This window comes from Siniperca chuatsi, linkage group LG6, assembly GCF_020085105.1.
Source record: "Siniperca chuatsi isolate FFG_IHB_CAS linkage group LG6, ASM2008510v1, whole genome shotgun sequence".
NCBI classification, from domain to species: Eukaryota; Metazoa; Chordata; class Actinopteri; order Centrarchiformes; family Sinipercidae; genus Siniperca; species Siniperca chuatsi.
In genome coordinates this window covers 885,512-901,840 of record NC_058047.1, presented here as the reverse complement: position 1 = coordinate 901,840, position 16,329 = coordinate 885,512, and positions in this window count along the sequence as shown.

Here is a 16,329-nt window from a genome sequence, read left to right as displayed (position 1 = left end):
CCTCACTGGATGCCACACTGGGGCCTCAGCTCCAAACGTACCAGATGAGGTGCGAGCGGACGGCTCTGCTGCCACCTGCTGGTCGGAGAGCCACATCACTGCTGGCTGCGGTGGCGAAGCACATTCAGCAGGAAAGTATCAGAATCAGAATCAGAAATACTTTATTGATCCTGAAGGGAAACTCTTTGTTACAGCAGCTCGCCTTTACGTCAGTGCACACAGGAGAAAGTACTAGCAAACAATATAATACACTATAAAAACTATAAAAACAGGTCAGAAAATAAATTCAGTACCAGGTGGGTATAAGTATAAGATAAACCAAGTGGGTTTACCGGTTGATGATGATAATACAGTATAATAATACAATGTAATAATATAAGTAATAAGCAGAGGTGCATGTACTGTCGAGTTAAGTGTAGCTTATTGAGATTATTAAGATATTGCACAGCAGTAATGGAGGTATATAATATCAATATCAATAAATAGGAAAACTAAATATTGCACAGCAGTATTAAAACAGAATATTGCACAATTATTCAAGTATTGCAGAGATGTTAATGATCAGTGTCCAGTTTAGTGACTTCGGGTCATACAGACTGACACTTAGAGGGAGGAGTTAAAGAGTCTGATGGCCGCAGGCAGGAAGGACTTCCTGTGGCGCTCTGTGGTGCATTGTGGGGGGATGAGTCTTGTGGACAAAATATAATCAACAAATACATTATCCACAAGCTGCCCTGCCCATTTTGATGCTGATACTTCAGTACTTTTACGTTAGTAAAAGACCGCAGCACTCCTCCACAGACAGCCAATCACAAGCGAGTAGTCTTAGTCTGAATTTGCTTCTGAAAATTGATATCAAAGATTTGGTTAAATTCGTCTGCATGTGTGTGTTTCTGTGTATCTGCAGGTTGGTTTATGTGTGTTTGAAACACACACAGTGTGTAACATTTCTTTTTGTCTTGTAACGCACTTTTAAGAAGTTCTATGTAAATAAACGTTATAATTGATGAAGTTCTAATAAAACTCTGAAGGTATAAAACGCACGGCTCCAGGATTCAGTGAGAATCCTCCTTCTGAATATCTTCCTATCATGCTGTTAAACTAATATTTATTTAATCAGAATTATTTATTTCCTGTCTGTTCTTGTTCCTAAAAGAAGGCGGCCATCTTGTGGACTGCAGGCTGAACGTGAACAGCTGCTGAGGAGATTCTGAAACACAGAGTTTACCGGACAGGCCCCTTCTGTTTGTACCTCCTCGCCTCTCCTCCTCCTCACCTCTCCTCCTCCTCTCCTCTCCTCCTCCTCACCTCTCCTCCCCTTCTCGCCTCTCCGCCTCTCCTCTCCTCGCCTCCTCTCCTCTCCTCGCCTCTCCTCCTCCTCGCCTCTCCTCGCCTCCTCTCCTCTCTTCGCCTCCTCTCCTCCTCGCCTCTCCTCGCCTCCTCTCCTCCTCGCCTCTCCTCGCCTCCTCTCCTCCTCGCCTCTCCTCTCCTCGCCTCCTCTCCTTGCCTCCTCTCCTCTCCTCGCCTCTCCTCGCCTCCTCTCCTCCTCGCCTCTCCTCGCCTCCTCTCCTCCTCGCCTCTCCTTGCCTCTCCTCCTCGCCTCCCCGCCTCTCCTCGCCTCCTCTCCTCCCCCGCCTCTCCTCGCCTCCTCTCCTCCTCGCCTCCTCTCCTCCTCTCCTCTCCTCGCCTCCTCTCCTCGCCTCGCCTCCTTGCCTCCTCTCCTCCTCGCCTCTCCGCCTCCTCTCCCTCGCCTCTCCTCGCCTCCTCTCCTCCTCCTCGCCTCGCCTCCTCTCCTCTCTCCTCGCCTCTCTCGCCTCCTCCTCCTCGCCTCTCCTCGCCTCCTCTCCTCCTCGCCTCGCCTCCTCTCCTCCTCGCCTCTCTCTCGCCTCCCTCCTCTCCTCCCCGCCTCCCCGCCTCCTCTCCTCGCCTCGCCTCCTCTCCGCCCTCCTCTCCTGCCTCGCCTCCTGCCTCCTCCTCCTCTCCCTCGCCTCCTCTCCTCGCCTCCTCTCCTCCTCGCCTCCTCCTCCTCCCTCCCTCCCCCTCCTCTCCTTGCCTCCTCTCCTCCTCGCCTCCCTCGCCTCCTCTCCTTGCTTCGCCTCCTCTCCTCCTCTCCCTCTCTCCTCTCCCTCCTCGCCTCTCTCCTCTCCTCGCCCTCTCCTCCTCGCCTCCTCTCCCGCCTCTCGCCTCCTCCTCGCCTCCTCGCCTCTCCTCGCCTCCTCTCCTCCTCGCCTCCTCGCCTCCTCCTCTCCTCGCCTCCTCTCCCTCTCTCGCCTCCTCGCCTCCTCTCCTCCTCGCCTCCTCTCCTCGCTCTCCTCCTCTCGCCTCCTCGCCTCTGCCTCGCCTCCTCTCCTCTCCTCCCTCCCTCCTCCTCTCCTCTCGCCGCCTCCTCGCCTCCTCTCCTCTCTCCTCCTCTCCTCGCCTCCTCCTCGCCTCGCCTCGCCTCCTCTCCTCCTCGCCTCTCCTCGCCTCCCTCCTCCCGCCTCTCCTCGCCTCTCTCCTCCTCTCCCTCCTCCTCTCCCTCCTCTCCTCGCCTCCTGCCTCCTCTCCTCCGCCTCCTCCTGCCTCCTCTCCTCTCGCCTCCTCTCCTCCTCGCCTCCTCCTCCTCCTCGCCTCTCTCGCCTCCTCTCCTCCCGCCTCTCCTCGCCCTCTCCCGCTCCTCGCCTCTCCTCCTCGCCTCCTCCTCCTCCCTCCTCGCCTCCTCTCCTCTCGCCTCTCCTCGCCTCCGCCTCCTCCCCGCCTCTCCTTGCCTCCCTCTCCTCGCCTCTCCTCGCCTCCTCTCCTCCCCGCCTCTCCTTGCCTCCTCTCCTCCTCGCCTCTCCTCGCCTCCTCTCCTCTCCCGCCTCCTCTCCTCTCCTCCCTCCTCGCCTCCTCTCCTCCCCGCCTCCTCGCCTCCTCTCCTCCCCGCCTCGCCTCGCCTCTCCTCCTCCTCGCCCTCCTCGCCTCCTCTCCCCTCGCCTCCTCTCCTCCTCGCCTCTCCTCGCCTCCTCTCCTCTCCTCGCCTCCTCTCCTCCTCGCCTCTCCTCGCCTCCTCTCCTCCCCGCCTCTCCTTGCCTCCTCTCCTCCTCGCCTCTCCTCGCCTCCTCTCCTTGCTTCGCCTCCTCTCCTCCCCGCCTCTCCTTGCCTCCTCTCCTCCTCCGCCTCCTCCTCTCTCCTCTCCTCCCTCCCTCCTCCTCCCTCCTTGCCTCGCCTCCTCTCCGCCTCCTGCCTCTCCTCTCTCCTCGCCTCTCGCCTCCTCTCCTCTCGCCTCGCCTCCTCCGCCTCCTCCTTGCCTCCTCCCCCTCTCCTCGCCTCCTCTCTCCTCGCCTCCTCTCCTCCGCCTCCTTGCCTCCTCTCCTCCTCGCCTCTCCTCGCCTCCTCTCCTCCCGCCTCGCCTCCTCTCCTCCTCGCCCTCGCCTCCTCTCCTGCTCGCCTCCTCTCCTCTCGCCTCCTCTCCTTGCCTCCTCTCCTCCTCCGCCTCGCCTCGCCTCCTCTCCTCCTCTTCCCGCCTCCTCGCCTCCTCTCCTCCTCGCCTCTCTCCTCCTCCTCTCCTCCTCGCCTCCTCTCCTCCCCGCCTCTCCTCGCCTCCTCTCCTCCTCGCCTCTCCTCGCCTCCCTCCTCCTCGCCGCCTCCGCCTCGCCTCCTCGCCCTCCTCGCCTCTCGCCTCCTCTCCCTCCTCGCCTCCTCTCCTCCCCGCCTCTCCCCGCCTCTCCTCGCCTCCTCTCCTCCCCGCCTCTCCTCGCCTCTCCTCTCCTCGCCTCTCCTCTCCTCTCCTCGCCTCCTCTCCTCCCCGCCTTTCCTCGCCTCCTCTCCTCGCATCTCAGTCCCTCCCGCCTGAGATATGAGCGGAGGAGGCGAGGAAGAGACACGAGGAGAGAGGAGTCGAGGCCTGGGACCTCCTCACATTAAATATGGCGTGTGGCACGGCTGCATCACCTGTCCATCGTCACGCCTCCTTTATACGTCACGGGGGGCGAAGAGGATCCACCTGTGCATCCTTCGCTCACAGCTCCTCCGGCAGGTCTCGGTTCGGGTCTGTTCAGGTTGACCACATGGTGGATCGGGTCTGTTGGGGTCAGGCAGCGGAGTAGGACTCAGTATCTTTGGGCCCTCATGTGAGGAGGGCCCAAAGATACTAGATTCCCGTGGATGCGGGGAGGGGCCCATACAGACTGTGTTCCGGGTCCAGAGTTTTGTGCTGCGTTCCTGGTTCAGGTCTGGCTGTGCTCAGGACCCTTTGGATCAGGTATCTCTTTTTGGTTCAGGTAGGTTTTCCACAAGTCCGTTTGGGAACAGGTCCAACACTTTACACCCTCCGATGTGAAGGGGGTTAAGACAAGAACAAGATCATGTTTAACTTCTGGGTAAAGGAACCGGGCTACAGCTATTATTAGTTTTATTTATTTATTTTAATGGACTTTAACTCCGAGAGTCTCCGGTGTCCGACAGTGAGCGAGTTTGTAACTATCAGGAAGGTTTAGTCATTACAAGTCTGTTGTTCCAGTAACGCCCTCGCTCCCCGGCCCCTCAGAGTGAGTTTGAGCAGAGTTTTCCAGCCTTGTTTGTAGTTTTATCAGAGGAAACTGGGCTCTCGGCGGGTTTACGGCGCTCAGACTGACTCACCCTGCACCACCAGCGATGCTGAACGCCTGGAAATATTTTGAGTTGCCGTGGAAACACCCATTAAAAGCCAAAAACTGCTTCAACTTTTCTGACTTTCCCCAGTTTGGGTTTTGTGAGTGTTGCTAAAGACTAACAGACTCTGCTTTGAGGCTTTGAGGAACCTGAAACCCTTCATGGTGTCAGCCAGACTCGGGATCTCGTAGAGGACAAAACCAGAACCAGAACCAAACCTAAAACTGTGAATATTGGACTTACAGTTTATCAGCTGATGCTTCTCTGCCCCTCTTTCTGATAGATGACATTCAGTTTAGGAGCTAATTAAACATTTGAATAAGGTTAGCAGCTAAAAGAGTTTGGTTCAGTTTGTTTATCAGCTCAAAGACTAGCTAACAATTCAGTTTAGCAGCTGAAACAGTTTGAGCCAGTTTCCAGACCCGGATGCTAATGTTGCTGTGTGTCTGCTGGATGTGGAAATAGACTGCTGTTTGCTAACGCGTTAGCTCAACTACTTTATAAGCTAATGCTCTGGCATCTTTCTGCCGCTGTTTCTGTTAGACGACATTCAGTTTAGTGGCTAACGAAACGGTTTGCCTGAGGATAGCAGCTAAAAGACTTTGGTTCAGGTTAGCAAGCAGTTTGGACCATGTTTCCAGACTCAGAGGATGATAATATGTCAGATGATGTGTTTTAGCTTGTTCTGCTGCCCCCAAGTGGCCAAAAAAAATTAATTAATGCAGCTTTAAAAGTCTAAATACACAACATCAATTTGTAGCTTGCTTGTTGTTTATCTTTGTCGTTCACAACCAACATAATAAAACATAGCTGAGTACAATAAATGTAGACAGCTAACAGAAGCTGTGTTTTTAACCACATTTTGACCAAAGTACGAGTGTTTGGAGCAAACTGCTGGACAGAAGAGAGGTTTAATAGTGTTTTCACGATCTCCAGGATGAAATCAGAGTCACAGATCCGAACATTCGGGATCTGCAGCAGGAAAACTCGGCTCTGCTGTTCCCATCACACAGTCACATTCTCAGCAACCTTCCTGGCATCCGTGCATGAATGAACTGGACTGCTGAGAAATGATCATGAGGATAAAATGTGCAGTCATACAGAAGGCTACGAGCCTCGAGACGGAGAAACTGTTTTCCCTCAAGCTTTTTCAAGACCTGGAAATAATCACATTCATTTTCCTTTACTTGTAAGGCACTCATCACCGCTCACCTGGCTGATGTCTGAGGGTGGATGTAAAGCTCAACCTGGACAAGACTGAGCTCGTGGGACAGGATGTGAGCTGCTCACTGCAGCCCATGAGCAGCTGTCATAGGAATGAAAGTGGGGCCATAATGAAACAGTTATATTAATATATGTGAGCGTGTTTCAGTTCAAGTCAATTCAATTTTATATATATAGTGCCCTTTACCTCCCAAACCAGTCCTCTCTGTCTTAATTAACCATCACAACACTGGTCGCCAGCTGTTACCGTGGACACACTGCTCGGCAGGTGTCAGCAGCTGTTACCGTGGACACACTGCTCGGCAGGTGTCACCAGCTGTTACCATGGTCACACTGGTCGGCAGATGTCAGCAATTGTCACCATGGACACACTGGTCGGCAGGTGTTGCCAGCTGTTACCGTGGACACACTGGTTGGCAGGTGTCCCCAGCTGTTACCGTGGTCACACTGCTCGGCAGGTGTCACCAGCTGTTACCATGGACACACTGGTCGGCAGGTGTTGCCAGCTGTTACCATGGACACACTGGTTGGCAGGTGTCACCAGCTGTTACCATGGACACACTGGTTGGCAGGTGTCCCCAGCTGTTACCATGGTCACACTGCTCGGCAGGTGTCAGCAGCTGTTACCATGGAAACACTGCTCTGCAGGTGTCAGCAGCTGTTACCATGGACACACTGCTCGGCAGGTGTCAGCAGCTGTTACCATGGACACACTGCTCGGCAGGTGTCGCCAGCTGTTACCGTGGTCACACTGGTCGGCAGGTGTCGCCAGCTGTTACCATGGTCACACTGGTCGGCAGGTGTCACCAGCTGTTACCATGGTCACACTGGTCGGCAGGTGTCAGCAGCTGTTACCATGGAAACACTGCTCTGCAGGTGTCAGCAGCTGTTACCGTGGACACACTGCTCGGCAGGTGTCAGCAGCTGTTACCATGGACACACTGCTCGGCAGGTGTCGCCAGCTGTTACCGTGGTCACACTGGTCGGCAGGTGTCGCCAGCTGTTACCATGGTCACACTGGTCGGCAGGTGTCACCAGCTGTTACCATGGTCACACTGGTCGGCAGGTGTCACCAGCTGTTACCATGGACACATGGCTGTTAGTTCTGAGTTAGTCTGGGGATTCAGTGTGGCTAACTCTTAAGGATTAAAATAAGTCTTTATTTTTGTGAAACTTGCATCGGACTCGTCAAAGAGCAAAGTTAAGACCAATCTGAAATATCTTCGACATAAAGAAACAAACTTCTCTTTGAAAGACGCTGCTCTGTCTCCCGGTGACCCTGGTTGCTCATCCCAGATCAAGGCTCTGCTTGTTCTGGTCCCTCCGGAGTCAGGACAACAGGGTCACTGGAAGCCACGTGTTCACACTACACCTTCACACTCGTAATCAGCACTTAAACGTGCTTTCCGTCATTTCTTCGGGAGGGATGAACGTTTGAGGACATCTAGCTCTTGTTCCTGTAAAGTTTGAATTCACTTGTTGTTGGTCACTTCAGACAAAAACACTCGAACACTCGGTGCCGTTTGTTTGCGCCGCCTCGGCTCCAGACAGGAACACCCTTCACCCGGATCAGGATGTTGTGTCTCCGGTTACTGACAGCGATGAATGTCGAGCGGTAAAAACCCCAAAGTTCAGAACATCTGTTCAGAAAGCTGCGTATGACACATCCAAGTTTTCATTCGGGATGTGTGACATTTTGACACCAAACTCTCCTGACTTTCTACACAACGGCCGATTGTGGAGTAACTCTGTGTTTGTCTTTATTTGTTCGAGTTCAGTGTGTGTGTGTGTGTGTGTGTGTGTCAAACACAAATGAGGCCAAACATGACTCATGAGATTTACTCTTATAGCATATTTTAAGGAATCAGTTTTAATACGGAGGATAATAAATGCTCATTTTATATCGAGAAATAAGACATTTGCCTACACATCAAAACTTTTGTCATTTATTCCAAGAGAGTATAAAATTTTCACTTCATTGCATAATTTTAACAGTCTCACAATATGTACATGCATAAATATGTTTTTGCTTTAACAGAAAATAGGAAAAGAAAACCATATAACATATATAAATATATATATATAACTTTCACATCAATATTCATATATATTTTTTAAAAAACATACAATGCAAAACAAGACAAAAACAAGACAAACCACTAAATAAATAACAGCCCACGCTGTGTGTTCAGTGTGTGCTCATCACTCAGGACAGCAGATCAAACACAAACACACACAGATACACTAATATTGATCTGTCCCATAACACACACACACACACACACACACACACACACACCTGCAGGACACACTCTGTCCTCCTCTCTGACATCGATGACGGGAACTCTCTCTCTACTGGATGTCTCTATCTTTCCCATCTCATCTTTGCTCTGCGTTTGATTGGTCGGCACACTTCAGGGCTGCTCGCCGATTGGCCTGAAGCTGATACGGAGCTTCCAATAAGATCGCTCCGCGGCGGTGGTGCGCTGCATCTCGTGAGGGGTCTGACTGCCGGGAAGAGCCGGGAGGAGACAAGCATCACCTCCTCCTTCCCCGCCGCTCGCTGTTTCCGGGAAGTGTGTGTGTGTGTGTGTGTGTGTGTGTGTGTGTGTGTGCAGGATCATGACTCAGCGTTTGTCTCTCTGCAGCCTGCAGACCTTTAACATTTGACTGTTTAGATCCAGTTTGTCTGTCTGTTATTAAAGATGTCCGACTCCAGTCTGAACAGGAAGAAGGATGAAGACGCCCATGCAGAAGGTGGCACATGAAAGGAGGTCACTCTGACAGGAGTCGTGGCTTATTGACATCGATCCTTGTTGGATTATTGTGTAAAATACAGTCCAGGTCAGCATGAGTTAAAGCATCCTCCGCCATCCATCCATCCATCCATCCATCCATCCATCCTCGGCCTCTTCTTTGGGGCCGGGTCGCGGTGGCAGCAGGCCTGAAGTCCAGCATGTTCTGGGTCTACCCCGGGGCTCCTACCAGCTGGACCTGCCAACTCCAAAACCTCCAAAGGAAGCCGCCCAGGAGGACCCTGGTCCTCACCCTCTCTCTACGGGTGAGCCCAGCCACTCTGGGGAGGAAGCTCATTTCGGCCGCTCGTATCAGCGATCTCATTGTTTCGATCGCTATCCGAAGCTCGTGACCCCGGGCGAGGGTTACAGCATCGTCCTCTGGTTTGTCTTTAAGGAACTAATTCTGGATCCCCGGTAAGGCCGTCACATGGAGGCAGCAGGGAAAAGGACCCAAATGCAGACAACCGGGCGCACAGGAACAGCTCAGTGATTTAATGGTAAAATGCAAAGACAAGGGTAACAAGTCCCAACAGAAGTAACCGAGAATCCACAGGTTAACAGGAACGAGGCAGGGAAAAGGTGCAGGCAGGTACAGATCCAGGTTCAGGTTCAGGTTCAGGAGGCTGGGAAGCAAAATCACAAAGCAACACTGACGATCTGTCAACTGACTGGGGAAAAGGGGGGCTGGTGTAAAAACTGACTGAGTGGAGAATGAGACACAGGTCAGCAGGTGGACGTAGGAGTCAGGTGACTGGGACAGGTGGGAAAGGCTGGGGGCACCTGGTGGACAGGTGGAGAACGGCAGTTACTGCAAAGCTTCAGAGAGATGCAGGGGCCTGGGGAGGGAGGCAGAGCGGGCAAGAATAAAAACAACTGAGGCAGCCGTCGTTCAGGCCGACTCAGCCGGATTCACGCTCGACGCCACTGGGAGCCCCGGCGCAGATACCTGCAGCGTGGGCTCACCTGTGTCTAACATACACACGGTTTCATTCACTTCAGTGCAGTCCGTGTTTACGTCGTTTCATCCACCGGGATGGAGAGCGTTTACATACGCACTAGTATCCTGATTCTGGTTTTCTGTTTGCGCATGTAAACATCATATCCTGGTTTCAGAAACCTGGATATGTCACCTGGATGTGCTCTGATAGAAACCAGGATACCGTGGCCTGTAAACCTGATCCCGGTTTATGATCATTCTGTGTTGGTGCAGAACATCGTGGCTGAGGCTTTGAGAAATCAAGACGATCAGGAACCTGGATGCTGTTCTGATCATGTATACAGTGGAGATGATGAACCAGGTGTTTCAGGTTCACTGTAAACATCATATCCTGAATATGATCAAAAACAGAATAAGGTCGTGGTACTAGTGCGGCTGTAAGCACCGACAGAGAGCGGCGATCACAGCGAGCAGGTGTGCAGTGGAGGTGGAAGTTAGTGAACAGCAGCAGAGTCCTCATGTCGTCTTCACTCTCAGCCATTTCCACCTGCGTCCGTGAAATCCTTCCTTATGATATTCCAAACCTCCGTGCAGTGTTTAAACTCATGGATCTTTTACCCCAACTGGACGTCCTGGACCAGATTTCGCCGTCTCACCTGTACCTGAAACAAACACACAGAGCTGAGCGGCCAGTAAAAACTCCGTGGGATGCTGGTTTGGTAGGATGCTGCTTTCCTTCTCGCAAATAAGCAATAACTTAGTAATCAGTCTTCCAGCAGTGAGTGAGGAGCAGCCTGTTCTCCCTGATGCTGAGCTGCTGCTGACCACCAGGCGGCGCCGTGACGCCACGGACCAGCTGCTTCATCAACATGAGTCACAGTCACAGACAGACAGACCACCTCACTGTCTGTGAATCTCAGACTCACGAACCATCATCGGCTTCCTCCACAGTTTAACTTGACTAATGAGATTTACTCTCAAAGTACATTTTTACGAGTTTCAGGCATTTTTCAGTTTAAATTTGGAGAATAAATATTGCACATTTTATGAAAAACATCATAGTGAAATACACATTTAATACTTTTAAAATACTTTTCTTATACCATAGATAGCTTAAAAATTCTCAGTTGCTTTCATTTCTGCATTTGTACAATATTGGCTTCACACAGTTTCACAAACATACAGACACAGTATTGAAAAAGAAAAGAAAACTTTATGCAAAGATATGCAAACTCAAACTACTACTACTACTATGACTAACAATAATAAATCCATGAATTAAAGTAAATATGTTTTGGGCCGGGTCGCATGAATGATGATCACAAAAATGTATTTTCTGTTTTTATTTATTCATTTAAAAGGGTTTTTATATAATTTTCAAAGGTTATTTCATTAAAATGACTGACATGTTTATCTAGAAAATCCTCAAAAGAAAAAAGGCGCGTATCCCAGCTGTCTGAAGAGGAATAACTGCTTGTTGTCGTGTGTTTCTGTTCTGTTCTGCACACTTTGCTGGAGTTTTGTCCCTAAAGCCGGACTGAACGAACACGACTGTTTGACGTGTTTTTCACACTGTTTATCAGTTCGGATCTGAACAGACTGGCAGCAGGCCAGCAGTGAGTGTGTGAGTGTTTGCTGAGTCATGTTGTTGACCTACTCTCCCTTCTTCTTACTGGAATCAGTCTGTTATTATGAACTTTTAGCACATTTTCGGCTTCCATGCAAGCTTTTTGGCATTTTGTCATCTCTTCTGTTTTTCACTCATTTCTTCATCTCAGCACGTTCTGCTGCCGCTGTTCTGCACATTCTGCATTTAATCTGCAGTTCAGTTGATCATTATTTTACCATCTGCGTTTCTGCCCTGTTGGCAGCAGAGAGGACGGTGATGTCAGTCCGGCACTTTGTTCCACAGTGAGACATCTCAACAACTCCCTCTCAGATTTCCATGACATGTGCTGTTTTATGTTCCCAGGAAGATGAGTCCTGATAATCCTGGCGATCCTGCAAACAACATATTTACATGTGCCTAACAAATAAATAACTTGTGCAAACTTGTGTCAACAAGATTATAATTTATACAGACATAAGAAAACATAAGTTAATAATAAGAATAAGATAATAAAATGTGGAACAAGATAATAACTTGTGCACTCAAGATAAAAGAAATGCTTTTGGTGGGTTGTGTACTTTTTACCTATTTTCTTATAAAAATGACTTGATTAGCTGTTTTTGCAGTGATCACATTCCTTCTCCCCCGAGGATGAACCTTAATGGTTTTAATGACCCCGTCTCTCTATTTAAACGTAAACGTTTTTGCTGCTTCATCATCTTTCTTTCCTTTCTCGTCTTGTCGTTGTTGCTCTGCTGTGAGTGAGACTAACAGGTAAACACTGCTGCTGCCTCACTTCCTCCTCAGCACATCACAGCACGCTCTGTCTGTCACCATCATCACCATCATCATCAGCAGCAGCAGCGGCAGCAGCAGCGGTGGTGTTGGCGGTGTTAATGGCGGTGTTGGTGGCGGTGTTGGTTCTGTTTCCTGCAGCTGAAGGACTGAATGAGGTCATGTTGTTGTTGCTGTTGTTCCTGTTGAGCTGAGCTGGAGGGTTGCCTGGTATCACCTCAACAGATTCCTGAGGGAGGGAGGGAGGAGGAGGAGGGGGAGGAGGGAGGTAAAAGAGAAAGTGATGCTCATGGGAGTCACATACAGAGAAAAGAAGAAGCTTGTTTCCCCGCAGCAGCTTATTAATTTCCTGGGAAAAGCTGAGCTCCACCCAGCTTCGTGTTCCCACTCTGATCTGATCTGAGGTCAGTCTGAGTTTGAGAAACTCTGCATCAGAGCAGTCAGAGGTTCAGTGTCTTGCTCACTGGGAGGTTACAGGGAGTGTTTCTCATGAACTTCACCACACACACTTTTTCCCAGCTGCTGCCGACCCGGGAGCCTTTCTAGAGAGGACCAGCCTACTGTTTCAGATCAGTTCACAGGCATCATTATGATATTTATCTCCTGTAACGAAACACAAAGCTCAATGATAAACTGCATCAAGTTGTTTTAAGGCGCAGCAGCATGAGAATAAAGGAAATCTCCACAGTCAAGAACAGACATGATGGTTGACTGTCCAGTCATTTTCCTCAACACACACAACTGATTTATTCTGAAATAAGAAATAATTTTATCTTTAGTTTCTGAGCCAGTTGCTCCTGATGATGTTTAAAAGTCAGACTGCTGTCGAGCCAAATTCCCAGATATTTATAAAACCGGAGAGTTTCAGTAGCATTGGGTGTTGGACGGCCGGGAGATGTGAAGTGGAATTACTGGTTCTCGGGAATAAAACACACTTCGTCTCGTCAGCGTTCAGTACGAGCTGGAGATTCTGCAGAGACGTCTGAAGAACGTTAAAAGCAGATTGTAATCTTGATACAGTTTGAGTTGAAGGGGAGCCAAATGTATAGAAGACTGTGTCATCTGCATAAAAATGGATATTATAAGTTTGTGTTGCCGTGGTAATATTGCTTATGTAGAGTGTGAACAGCAAAGGACCCCCTTATTTATCCCAACGCAGGAGAGAATCAGTCAGCCGAGTTTGGGAAAGATCAGCAACCTGTTAAACTGTTTCTGGAGCATTTATTCACTCTGGAGAGCGGTTTGGTGTGGACAAGTGTTTCAGCTGCTTCAAATGTGAGAGAAAGTTACTTATTTCTCTCAAAGCTTTTCAAAAATATATCTGAAAATGTACTTTCATCAGGACAACAGAATAAACAGCCTTCACTTTGACCTTCTCGACTTCTTTATCTAGTCTAAAGATTTTTCTGAACCCACAGAGGAACATTGACTCATCAGCCAAGGATGAAATATTTATCTGCAGAGTTTATTTCAATATGAGCAATATTTAGCAGCTTTAAAATAAATCTCTTATCTCCTCAAACCATCACCATTAACAAGCTCAGCAGCATCATAAATAACGCTGGGAAAAATAGTTTCAGAAGACGAAGGAAGGCCGAGAGATTCTGTGTGACTTCTCCCTGTTCAGTCTGTGAACTGCGGTTAACAGCATAAAACCAGAAACCCTCATCAGCAGCAGGATCTCAGCGCGGAGAGAAGAGAAACTTCAGAGGGGAAACCCCGCCCGGTGTTTCTGTCTCTCTGTGGGAAGATGGAGGTCATGTGACTCCGGCAGAGAGACGCTCAGCTCTGTCACCTCGACTCCGTGACGTCCTGCCACGATGGAAGTGATGCGTGCTGACGTTTGTCATGTCGCAGCGTCCGGACGGTTAAACCAAAATGAGGTTTGATGGATGTGAGTGTAAATGCTGATGTCCAATATTAATAATCCATACTATTTATATTTTCACACAGACATAAAACAGGCAAGTATTCAGACATTTAGGTAAATCCTCTTGTTGTCTGTCTTCTCCAGAGTCAGATGTTCCAGATAGACTTCAACTCTGTGCGTCCAGTACTGAGATATGGCCAAAAGTATTTGGACACAACTGTCCTTAGCGCCCATTTGATGCAATTTGCATCAAAAACCGCACTCTGTCTCTGAGTCATAACTCAGACTGTCAGATTATGATGTAACATCAAATCGCATCGGCTTTTCGCAGGAAAGGAATCCAGGGCGATGCTAACTTCCGGGTTGGCCTACAAAAACAGGTCGCCATGATCCAGAGAGGTTGGAAACCACAGAGGAATGAGACTCCTCAGGGTTTAATGCACGCAAAACGCGTTAGATACAGTCAGTGTTGGTTTGAGTCTGTGCATGAAGGGAAAGTCAAGAATATCTCCAGAGTCCAACTTAAAATACTGATACACAGTGAGCAGGTTGTAGGTTCAGATCCTTCACTTGGTAAATATTTAGCAGCAGGAGGAGGAGGAGGAGGAGGAGGAGGAGGAGTGAACACCATCACAACATGTTGGCCGTGCTCTGAGCAGATCTTCCTCCTCCTCCTCTCTGCTGTATTGATGCGACTCCCACACACTCCTCCTCCTCTCTGAGTGTGTGAATTCATGCTGCAGTGTGTGTGTGTGTTAGTCAGGTCTGTAAAATCATACAGTATGATCTTATACCACACACACACACACACACACACACACACACAGTATGACTGTGACCTTCGCAGGGTGACATCAGAGTGAGTCATCAGCATTAGACAGCACATCAGCCTGAGGAGGGGGTTTGAACATGATGGTGCATCATGGGAGAAACCCTCTGTTCTACACTCAGGACTGTGGAGATGTTCCAGCTTCATAAAGAGCAGAGCGACGCAGCGCCGAGGTTAAAGACACCAACGCGCTGCAGAGTGAAGTCTGTCCACGCGTCCGTCTCACGGCGGCTGGACGTCCATTTTAAAGGATCCTCTTGCTCTCCGGCGTCCCCAGAGTCAGACGAGAAGACGAAGATGGCGTGAGGATGAAGCGCTTGCTGTTTGCAGAGGACCGCACGAGGCGGCTTCATTCTTGGTTATTTGCCCAGAGAGAAAACAGCCTCGCTCTGCTGACAGGTTTCCCGTCAGTCTCAGAGTTCAGAGGGAAATACTGTACTTTATACTCCACTACATGTATTTCATAACTTTAGTTTCTTTGCAGATTAATAACACAAAATACAATCAGCAAATACATGATGATGTAATGTTACAGGTTCAAATCAAACTTTATTGATCCCTTGGTAAAACTCACGAGCTTCCCAGCAGAAGATGCAGTCATTAAAACGAGCTCCACCTTCAGCAGCTGATCGAAACATGAAAGCATCAATAATTAGAATCCAGTAATATAACACATATTATTCTGCACGATGACTTTTACTTCTGGTGCTTTAAGTTTATTTTGTACTTTGACTTAAGTAAAGTTTTGAACGCAGGACTTTTGTCTGTGTGCTTCTTCCACCTCTGAACTTAAAGATCTTCAAGTGAAGCAAACTGTCTGTGTTGTATCAGCAAAATAAACTTTATTTAATTTTCCTCTGAGGTGAAACTGAACATGTTCAGGATGCCATAAAACCCGTCTGGAACGTGCCACGAGTCTGCTTCTCTGGAAGCTTCTACCATCTGAACCTGCGAGCGGTCCCGATGGAGTCGGATCTGATTCGCAGCAGCACTTAACAGCTCCGGTTACTGCAGCGTTTGTGTGGGATGAGCTCAGAGAGGCACGAGAGCTGCTCGTCAGCCCGTCACACACATTAAAACATCTACGAGCGCCGTATTCCTCTGATGTAACCTGAAAACTGTCTGCGCATCATCTGACCCGAGCTCAGGTGTGTGTTCGAGGAAGGCAGTGACTTTGTATACTACATATGTATAGAAATGACGCAGATCTCTGTGTTCTTACAGACTGAAAACTAATTTACTATTTGATTCCATTTTAATTACCTCCTGTAAATATCTGTGAGATGGTTTCGCTGTGACTCACCTGCGCCTCACCTTCTCACAGCTGCCAGTAAGAGATTTCTTCCGCGTAACATAAACGTGATGAGGAGGAGACGTGAACCACAAAGCTCTACGGAGCTTTTTAGCCTCTTTTAGCTCCTAGTTTTGTTTTTTTTGCGGCACATTTCCTGTCTGCTTCAGTCTCCGTGTTCGCAGCAGCAGCTGTTTTCTGATGAACCCACCACGCCACCAGCTGATCAGCAAACAGTTAGAGACGAGCTGCAGCATCTTTCTGCGCCTCTTCGTGTCAGATGACATCAGTTTAGTGGATTGTAAACAGTCGGTTCAGGTTGGCTTTGATATCATATCTGCTCAGCAGAGTATGAACCGGGACTG